Here is a 12020-nt window from a genome sequence, read left to right as displayed (position 1 = left end):
TTGGAATATGTAAATTAAAAAGAAAAAAATGTAGATATATTTTCCAAGACATTACCTAAGGATGCATTTTAGTATCTAAGAGGTAAGCTAGGGGTCATTGCCCTATCTGAAGCTTAGTAATTGAAGTTTAGTGATTTATCAACTAGAGCCATATTGAAGATCAAGCAGTTGGTGCAATATTAACAAGGGCATATAGAAAATGAATATGTACTTGAGGTCACTTGATATCCACTAATTATTTTCTTTGGCATGAGATGTCAAAGAGGGAGAAATATACTATTGTATGTCATAGAAATTTTTTTGAAACAAAAAGTTTGTTGTCATAGAAATTTTGATAAATAGAGGTCATAGAAGGAGAATGAGTCAAAAAGAAGGAATGAACTTGATAGAAGTTTCTTGACTAAGGGGGAAACTCAAGGTAGAAATAGTTCACATTAGCAGAGGGAGTTCTCATGGATGAGAATCAAAATAAAACTAAGGATATGTTCCTTACCTTATTTTTATGAAAAAAATTCATTGTATTATGACATGTTGTGTTGCTATTAATGCGAAAGAGGGAGATTGGTGGAAAAAATGATTAATTGTGTATTGTCTTTGATGTTAAACAAAATGTGATATCATTATCAGTTAGTGTGTGCCAAGCTCACTTGGGTATTGAAGGTAGTTTTCTGTGGCTACCAAGCATTCCAGAGTTTTTTATATTCAAAAGACTGTTTCAACCAAGTTCATTCAGGAGACAAAGGAAATTTTGTAGAAGATGAGTTTAAACCAAGATCATTTAGTTAGTGAAGGAGTGTTGGATAGAATGAGTGTTAACTGAGTTCACTTGATTACCAAATGAAATTTGTGCATATGTAGTGTTGACCAAACATCACTTGGTTAACATAGGAAAATCATTTCTAAGTTAATGTCTAATGAGCAAGGTTTCCTAATGAAGGATTTTCTTATCTTGTAATATTGGGTTCAATTGATTTATCTGTTGGTTGTAGCCAACTGAGAAGATGAATATTAATTATTCTAAGTTGTATGTGAGCAAAATTGACAATATGAAAGATACAAATATAAGGTCATGTTGAGAGTTAGAAGTGTGAATAAATGGAAGATAATTAAAGATTTGATGATGTCTATAAGAAGAAAATCAGAAGGATAAGTAGAATATCCTTAAGAAGATGAAAAGATATATTCGATCAAGAAGGATCAAGTACAAGGTAGAATTGAGATCTATAATCAGAAATTCAATTACATCTAAATTAGCTCATGTCACTATTACTCTCTATCCATTGTAGTAGTGATCTAAATCTCTTAACCAAACTGGCTTAATAGTTGTTTGTAAATCCTCTAACAAGGTGGCAATTTTATTGAGTTGTCTTAAGACCTCTAACAAGGCCACTCCTAATAAGGTGATTAAATATTTTAATAGGGTCACACCTAAAAATGTGTTTTCTATCCTTTAATAGGGTTGGCTCCTAATAGGGCTCACTCTAGAAGAGTGAAAAATAGTAACTAGTTACAATTGGTGGTTTTTCTCAAATTGAGTTTTCATGTTAAATCTTGGTGTCAAATGTGTTCATACTATTTTATTTTATGTTTTTGCAACTAAATAAAGTAATAATTAATCATAGATAACATTTTAAGATTTTCATGGTAAGTGTTTTCTAAGAATTTTGAGCATTTACTGAGTTTTGTTAGCATTTCTTTTTTTGTTGAGCATTAGCAAAATTAAGCTTTCAGAAAATTATTTTGTATTGATATCTAAGGGATTTAGTATTTATTTTATTAATAACTGATTCAACCCTCCCCTCGTAGTTACTCCTCTTATATTTCCAACACATTTGATGTATCATTGTCTTTTTGGGTTGCTTCATCTTTTACCTCAATAACTGGTGTTGTTACATTCTTAAAGGTTTTATCCTCATTCTTTGGAGCAGCTATCTTCTATTTAGGTACATATATGTTATTTATTTCTTCTTCATATTTATTCATTTTTTAATTTACATGCTATAATTTTGAAAGAGTTTTTCTTCCAACATCTCCATCCTTCTCTTCCCCATGAGTCACACTCTGTTCATAATGTTGTGTATCTAGTCACTTGATGTGGGGGCCACATTGTAGAATATCACAATTCCTTGGGGGCTGTCTCCAACTTCTATAGGTGTTGTCTTATGAGACTTAGTTGCCATACTCCATATTGTCATTGTCTTAGTGCCATTGTTGAAAATAGTCCCTTGCAATTCTCTACTGATATTAGTCTCCTCAAATGTGATAAATTTACATTATCTTCCAATCTGATCCAACATAAAAGATGAACTTATCTCCCATCCAATGAAGAGACACATTTCACTTCTATTCAAAAATCTCTCTATCTTTATCTATAGTGAGGGTTTCACTATTTGGCTCATATTCTTGTAAATTTCATACTAGCTTTGCAACCTTCTCTTCTGAATATCTTGGTCAATTTTGCAAACACTTTTTTTTTTAATCGTAAAAAGAAATATTTGAACTCCTCAAATCCAATGAAGTCAACAATCTTGAGAAACTCTTGAGCTTTTATAATTCTTTCATCTATCATCTTGGGCTTAAGCTCAATTCTATATGGTATTCATTCATTATCAGTGGCTTGCTTTATCATAAAATCATGCCTAATATCATCAAAATATTAAATTTCCTTCTTTGCATAGTCTATAGGGACTATTATCTAGCTTTTCTTAGTATTTCAATCATTTTTTGCCTTTTCCTACCACCTTGAGTGAAAGAAAAACATTTTGGTTTCTCATCCTCTTCATCAAATTTAATTACAATATCCTACTTAGTGACATAAGGTTCTATTATGTTTTTAATCGTTTGGACCACTTGAGATATTATTTCTTGATTTTTTGGTTACATTTATTGTGTCTATCCAAATATCTCTCCTCATGGTAAAACCCCTTGAAAGAATGATCTACTCTTTTATTTCCTCCTAAATTTTGATTATTTCCTTCCACTTCAGAATTTTATCTCTACATTCTTGTATCTCCAAACAATATATGATTACATATTCCTCCTAGTAAGGCTTTATAGTGGGAAATTTTTATTTTTTCATTTCTTGCAAGGTATTCCAAACAATATCACTAAGATCATAGGTCCTAGTAGGAGTTGAAGGTAGTAGACATTATCTCATAAATTAGTCCAATTCTTCCATTACATCCTTTCCCATGGTAAAATCCCCAACTTTGACATTTCTACATTAAAAAATCCTCTTCTAATTGTGGGTTGTAGGTATTCTAAATTCATTATAATCAATTTCCAAAAGAATTCAATGATTCTCATTATTTCTAGAATGTGTCTTAGTAGAAGATGAGGAGGGTGGGGCATCCATAAACCCTTATGATGGTACAATTTTTATAAAGAAAAACACATTGTCAATAATGTCCCAAATTCCTATAATCATCATACCATCTAGAGGGTTTAATTAACATTCTAATACCCTTAGCTTGGACTCTCTCATTTATATCTCCTTTGTTTCCTCAATAAAATTAGGATTGATGTACCTTATATTATCGTAAAAGGTGATATGCATTAACAGTAATAATGGTGGAATTTGAAATTCCCCATTTCTCCATTCTATGGAGTTGTGATCTCACTATGCATAACATTGATTATATGGGTATCAAAATTGTACCCCACATTATGGTGCAAGTCCTATATATTTAAGGCCATGATATATAAATTACCAAGAGAATTCATAGTTCCATCCAACCCTATCATCTTTTATAATCCAAAAACTATGTACTAAAGATATAGATTAAAAAAATAAAAAGGTATGAGGTCTCGTGACTAATTAGGGATTTCACCTTTTTCTTTTATAGACCCTGGAATGTGCCTCCTCATAACCCTGCCAATAAAGAGACTCTTCTAGTTCTCAAAAGTCTAATTGGGTTTATCTTGTTCAATGATATTAGTGATGGGCCCTCGTAGGTTGATGACTTCTACAAATGTCTCTCTATCTAGCATACACATGACACTTCTATCCATTTTGTGGAATCCATGGGTCACAAGATTATATTCCTTCATTAGACATTTCACCAAATCAACATCAACAATTATTTTTGGCATAATTAATTTGGCTAATTTTTTGTTTAATGTATTTGAAATTAATGGCTTGATTAACCTATTGTTATAAAAATACCAAAATAACTCATTACCATTTGTTTTTGGTATCTTAGCATCTCTGTAGAAACTATATGGATCTCTAAAGATGTGTGAACTAATTAATTGATTTTTTGTTGTCTGTGCTAGAAAATATACCTATTCATCAAGTTACAATATTGTTATCTTTCTTTTTTCTTGCTTAGTAATCATATTAGCTTCTTGAATATTTACTTGAGCAATCAAATTTCCTTCAAATTGTGCCATTTTTTCTCAATTCAAAATCTTCCAACACTTCTCTACAATTCAATCCTATTGAACAATTTCCCACTTAGTCTCTTCTTGGCTTTGAACTCTATGAATACTATGAATCAAATTCTATTACATCACCCTTTTAATAGCACTTGAGCATGGGAATGTCATTAATGACACTTTTAGGAAGCATGCATGAAAAATTTTAAAAATTTGGAAAAGTATCACATTCATGCTTTATAGTGCTCATACTACCAGTCTATAAATCCTTTTTTTCCCTTCTTAGATAACACTTCACATTTTAGAAATAATGGAATAACAATAGTCACTTTACCATATTTTATGTTTTATGAAGGACCATGTCAATCCTTAGCATTTTAAGTTGCTTGCAGTGTCACGAGGTTTATTGTCTAACCCACATGTCTTGTGTGCGACCATGTGAAACCCCTAATCTTTGATACATGCAAAAAGTATTAGAATTTTTTAAAATAATTGAGTTTGGGTGAATTAGTTACTCAAGATCTATATGTACCACTTTAACCATTAAACATTAAACGAATCATTGTTTTGCATATCCTGATGTTGCTCAGCCTCTAGTGTAAAACTATCATAAACTTAACTTGCATTGTATAATTAAAACATCATCATATGTAAAACATTCATAAGACATTCATCATAGTTGATACTAGGATTTTACATGGAAAGCCAATTTGGGAAAACCACCAAAACAATGTCACTCTTTTTCACTCTGTTAGTCTAGCCAACCTTATTAAAGGTTACAATATACACTATTAAATCTAACCTAGTTAGAGGATTTAATAACCCTATTAGGAGTGGCCTTGTCAGAGGACTTTGATCATTCTAGTCAGAATGTCATCTAGTTTAAGGATTTACATAGATTTTTAATTCTTCGATTGACTAATAGGTCAATCATTTTTTAAAGAATTTTAAAACAAATTGTTTACAATGATAAGAAAGAAAACAAGAGGTTTTGATCTATGTGATTCTAAGTCACTTTCTCTAGATTAGACCTCTATTTGGTCCTTATTCTAGTTCACTAATAGGTATTTCATTGTCATCTATGATCTTGATCTTCTAAGACACCCTTGAAGTAGTCAATCCACTTCTTCTCATTAACAGTGATGCCTTATACTCAAATTCACTTATCAACAACAATATCACATCTGCAAGATTTTCTCTTCTAGCTTTGCATTCACTCACTTGAGTGTTTCTAATCAATCTTTTCCTATATGACTTCATTCACATTCAAACTTGTACACACACTAGCTAGGGTTGGACTAGGCACCAAATTTTTAGTTTTGTATAAACTTAAATATGGAAATTTTCCTTTACCATCTTCTACATCTACCATAGATCATAAAGTATACAATTAGATTCAAGTCAATTCAATGTATTTGTACATCTTCTTTATCATCATATATAAACTTCTATATAATCCTTTTGTTAGGCCCTTACCTAATCCCTCATTGAATTTAATGATCATACTCATCAATCTTATCATCAATAGGTTTTACATCTCCTAAGAACTCAACTGAGTCGGCTTGTGTTTGAATTCCTTAAAATAACTAAGAGGGGGGTGAATAAGTTATCCAAGGTCTAGATGTACAAATAAAAAAATTCAATTCTTAGTAGACTCATATCCATAAAAACTTATTACGTATGCATCCATTAGATCATACATGTCTTAAAATTTGTAGGTTACTATCCTAGGTCAAAACAACTTTGTAGAAATGTAAATATGAAACATAATAGATAAAATAATACATTTGGCAAAATGATTTTACATGAAAACAAAATTTGGGAAAAAAAACCAATAACACGATACCAATTCTCACTCTTTTGAGTTGATGCCCTGTGAAAGGCCAACCCTTTTAAAGGTTATAGTACACACTATTTGTTAGGATAAACCACGGACAGAAATAAAAACTACATGCAAATATAACCAATAACAAAAAATAATAGAACACACAGAAATGAACACAAGGCACCAAGATTTAACGTGGTTCAGCCAATCCCTGGGCTACGTCCACCAAACAGCAAGTCCGATCTTATTACAATCCAGTGATTACAACCTGATTACAATCTGTAATCCCTTACAGCTCAATACCACCGCAAGAACCAATTTCGTATCATCACCTATGAAAAATACCCAACCCTAAGCCCTTTTTATACAAGTATTAAAACCGCTTTAGGGTTATAACATGTCGGGCATATGTCGGGCATAATATGTACAGTACTTTCCTGATCAGTCACCACAATCTAACACTATTAAATGTGACATGGTTAGAGGATTTAAATTAACCTATTATGAGTGAGACTTATTAGAGGACTTTAGACCATTCCATTAGAATGTCACGTAGTTAAAGTATTTACAAAATACTATTAAGTCAACCTTAATTCAAAGGATTTACTCTAGACTTGATGGGGACACAACCCAACAACCAGAATAGACACAATAGAAAGGGGGAATTACATTAACTAAGAAAATAAGCTGGTACAAACAGTGCAGAGAAAATAAACTCAAAACATGCCCTGCGGGCTTACAATAGCATAAATCTGGAGAATATTTCTCCTTTTAGCACCTCCTCTCAAGCTCCAATCCGAACTGCCTTTTACAATGCCAGAAATCTCCTTAAATAGACCCCGGAGGGTTAAGGACTAGGAGTACATTCTAGAAAGTGCTAGTAGGCATCCACCGACAAAATAGAAGGTTCCAGAAGCTGCGTTAGAAGTCGGTGCAATTCTAGAAGAATCCAAAAACGGTAGCCGAACTTCCGGGAGGCATAACTTTTGAACCGTAACTCCGATTGACGAACCGTTTACATTTTCGGAAAGCTCTCGAAGCGCTCTATAGCCCTATGGACAAGCTTCGCTCGTCCCCCATTTTTCGACCCTTTTCGAGGTCATTTAATGCCCCAAATCTGACTTTGAAGCATTCTTAGGGGGTCTCCAAAACCTGAAAAACTGTAATAACTTTCAAACCGTGGGGTCTTTTGACCTGATTCTTTTTCTGGAATGCTCTAAATCTCGATTACATTCATCTGGCCAAGTTACACCTTCTAGGTCACTAAAATGATGGTCAAATTGCATGCTCCTATTTTTTCGGGATTTTTAAATGCACTGATAGTTGAACTATGAGAGTTGGAACCTTTATTTGAGCCAAATGGGTATCCAAAAATGTAAAGACATAAAATAGAAACTAAGTCTAAGTACATTTTTTTGGGTGACACAGGATTGCCCTTATACCTCTGGATGCTCCTGCATCAAGACTAATACAATTATTATAAAGTAATAGTAAGGGTTGAACTGATAAAAAATTAAAACTCACTTTTAGATTATAGATCAATTTTTTAGTCCTCCATTCTACTTGGCTTTCATACACTTCAACTCCAATAGATTGTTCATCCTTTGTGTGTTCATACTCTTAAGCCTTCTTTCTTTGCATGCCAACTCTAGTGTCTTCTATTTGGCCACTGAATGAAGCAATACCCTAGAATCCTTTTCTTCTTTATGCTCTTGCATAAGAAAACATTTTTTTCTAACCAAATCTATCAATAAATAGAGAATAAATATTTTTTTTCATTTAACCACAATCATTCATTTTAGGGTTGGGTAGGATTGGGTAGGATACAATGAGTCTACCCATTTTTCCATTTGGTTCCTTTAGAAAAAAATTTCTCAATATTCTTTGAATTTTGTGCCACCATCTCATCATAGTTATCTTCCACACAATTCACATAATAAAATAAAATAAAATAGTCTACTTAGACTCATCAAATCTATAACTTAACATAAATACTAGCACTTGGAATCAATATGTTGTCACTTGGCTTCTATAATATTCTTTGACTTAGTGAACACTAAAGTTTAATGTTACTTGGCATCAACTAAATTTTACTTGACATATACTAAAAACTACTTAAGTAGCATTATTTTTCATATTTTCTAGGCATCTCTTGATTTTTGCTCGGCTTCGACCAATTTCTACTTGCCTTACACTAATTTCTCAATAAGACTCAACAAATACTTTCCATACTCTATCTTCTTCTAGTCTTAACTTTAGTAGTCTTTCATTTTAGACTTTAAGTAGATAACCAATAAACTATAGTATCAATGTCTTACTTGGTCTTAGTGCTTCTTTTACATACCAAATGTTAGGATTGACCTCAAATAAAAATAACAGTCACATGCAAATATAACCAATATCAAAAAATAATCGATCGCACACAAGAGAACAAAAGACACCATGATTTAATGTGGTTTACACAAACCCTGAGCTATCTGTACCAAAAATAAGTCTGATATTATTATGACCTAGTAATTACAACCTTATTATAATCTATAATCCCTCATAGCTGAATACCAAAAAATGATGATGATCATTTTGCTCTGATGGAAATGGACAAATCTCCTTGGTCGACTTCAAATGACTAGGTAAAGTTGTGCTAATAGCTTTAACATTCTCCGAAGGGAAATGTTGCAGTACCTTTATAACTGACTTTTGAGGTTAATCCACATGCAAGAGATTAGACAACATACCCACAAAAATTATCACACAAGATATACCCTGGGAAACCCTTATTGATAGAAACTTCCACCCTCCAAAAGCATCCATCACCATGTATTATTCAGCAAAAGTACCATTGCAATAGAACCATAGAAGCCTTCAAATACATAACCACACCAAAGAAATCCCAGTGAACAAGCATGTATCCACACATCCCATGCCATTCTTCCAACCTTCACAAATACTACCTTGGCTAACCTATCAAGCCTTAACCTACTCAAATCTTGCCTTTTTTTATTTTGTCTTCATACACAAAACTACCCTTGTGGCTGCTTATATAGTAGCAAGTCCCACAAAACCACCAATTTGTATTACATAAACCATGTACTAGAACCATGTGCTACCTAACCCATTGACCCCACATTTAATATTGGAAATTTAATTATTTTCCCTAATATTAAATTATTAAATGAAATTTAATATTACAATGTTACAATACAACTTATTACATATATCCCATGGGAATCTTTACATGTTGCATATCCATCTAGGTACAACATTACATAATAAAATAAAATAATACAATATAAAAATATTATGCAATGTGTGCAACACCCATTATCTCAACAATCTCTCACTTGTTATATACATTGCATAGGGTGAATCTATAGCCACATAAATGAACAAGGGAACAATTCTTCCTAGCACATCCACCATCATGGATCAAAGTACACCAAGTGCTACATCCTACTACCTACAACAAAATCAAAGTATCAAGCATCTCAAACATGAATGAAGCAACATTATATTATGTCACTACCACTGAACATACTTAGAAGTCATCCAAAGACAAAGCCATCCAACCTATCACATTAGAAGATCATAAAATCCTATACCAATTGAAATGCCAAGCACAAAAACCTAATCCAAAGGTAATCACGTGTATCTATAGTTGTCAAAATATCCATAGCTAAAATAGCACCCACAATAATTGCCAAACCCATCCAACTATCCATCACTCCAAAGGTGTACCAAGTGAATCTCTGATCATAAACATATCCAATCAATATCCTCTAGTCACAAGCCTAAAGAGCAATAGCTTCCACATATATACCAAGAAGTTCCTACTACAAAATATAATGTCAAATCTATAACAAATCCATTAAAAAAATTTCAAAGAAGTGAATCCATGTAGTATCAAGGACATCCACAATACATAAACCAATAACCTACAATAAAAAATCTCATAAAAAGTCTCCAATAGTCTCCCAAGCTTTCCACAACCACTAGAGGAAAGAGATAAAGGAATAACTATGTCATCTCTCATATGACATACATAAGCACAAACTAGTAATCACAATCTCTAACCAATCTTAAATCCTATATAAGAAAAACCAAACATCTAGGAAGATAAACAAGACCAAAGAGAAACCATGCAAATCATAACTTGTATCATGTCCTTCTACACACACCTCTAGATGTAAATTGTGCAAGTATAATCTCCTCCATAAAACCCTAACAAGAAGCCACAACCACACTCAAACCATACTATATAACTAATCATGGATGTAAGTCTATTACAAGAAGATTAAAATCATAAACCATTCCTTGGATTAGGAATTTTTTATGAGTTTTATACTTGTTAGGATTAACCTCAGATAGAAATAATAGTTACATACAAATATAACCAATATCAAAAAATAATAGTTCACACATAAGAGAACATAAGACATCGAGATTTAAGATGGTTCACCTAATCCTTGGCCTAGGTTGACCAACAGAAAGTCCAATATTATTATGATCTAGTGATTACAACCTAATTACAATCCAGAATCTTTTACAGCTCAATACCACCACAAGAACCAATTTTTTCATCACTCATTATGAAGATCCCTAACAAAAAGCCATTTTATATAATTTTTTTGTCGTTTACATAATTAGGGCTAGAATGATAAAAAAAAAAATAGTATTTGACACATTTCACAATATAAGGTCTTTTTTGGCTTTGGGGGCGTTGCCCCCTAAAGCCCCCATGGGGCTTCCCATTGAATCCTTGTATCCACTTGTACAAATTCATCATACCATTTTGGTTCACCAACATTAGTAAGTAAAATAGAATACAAGGAAGTAGAAAATCATTCTAGGGGTCTATTTATTCTTATTGACTATGTAACATTCATTGAGGTGTCTAGTATTTTTTGCTATAATTTTTGTAGAATATGTGGAATTGCTAAAACATCATCCAATACTACATAATCATCCTCTTCCTTTTCATGTTGCTACAATAGATCTTTGTACAATGGTTTCTCATCGAATATGATACTTTCTCATCCAATATGACATTCCTACTTTTTACAATGTTAGGATTTTCAAAATCCCAAACCATATAACCAAATTCACTAATGTCATATCCAACAAATACACATTTATTTGACTTAGGTTCCAGCTTGTTTCTACTTTTAGAATGTACATCAGGAAATGCTTCACAAATGAAGGTTTTGAAAAAAGAATAACTCACCTTCTTTCTAGTCCATGCTTCCTCTAGAATACCACAATCAAAAGGAGTAGAGGGACCTCTATTAATCAAATATATAGCATTTTTAACAACATCGTCCCACATATTTAAGGGCAACCCTACATGCAACCTCATCCTTCTTGCAAGCTCTATTATAGTCTTATTCATGCATTCAACCACTCCATTTTCTTGTGTAGTACTTGGAATAGTTTTCTATCTAGGAATACCATTAATAGAGTAATAATCTTCAAATTCATGACTACAATACTCACCATCATTATCAAAACTAAGACAACTCAATTTCCTTCTAGTCTAATTTTCAACCAAGCATTTCCATTTGTTAAAAGTTTGAAATACATCAGATTTTTGTCTAAGGAAATAAACATACACTTTTCTAGTTGCGTCATCAATAAATGTAACATAATCATGAAAGCCACCAAGGGAAGATACCTAAGCTGGTTCCCATACATCTGTATACATAGGGTCTAATTTTTCATTTTTATTGTCCTTCCTAATCTTCACAAAAGTTACTCTCTTTTATTTTTCATACACACAACTTTCATAGAAATTCATATTAACACATTTTAGACCTATTAAAAC

The sequence above is a fragment of the Cupressus sempervirens genome, chromosome 7 (assembly GCF_028749045.1).
Source record: "Cupressus sempervirens isolate cs-2001-9-10 chromosome 7, ASM2874904v1, whole genome shotgun sequence".
Classification (NCBI taxonomy): Eukaryota; Viridiplantae; Streptophyta; class Pinopsida; order Cupressales; family Cupressaceae; genus Cupressus; species Cupressus sempervirens.
The sequence above is the reverse complement of the archived record's forward strand: the minus strand, read 5'-3'. Positions refer to the sequence as shown.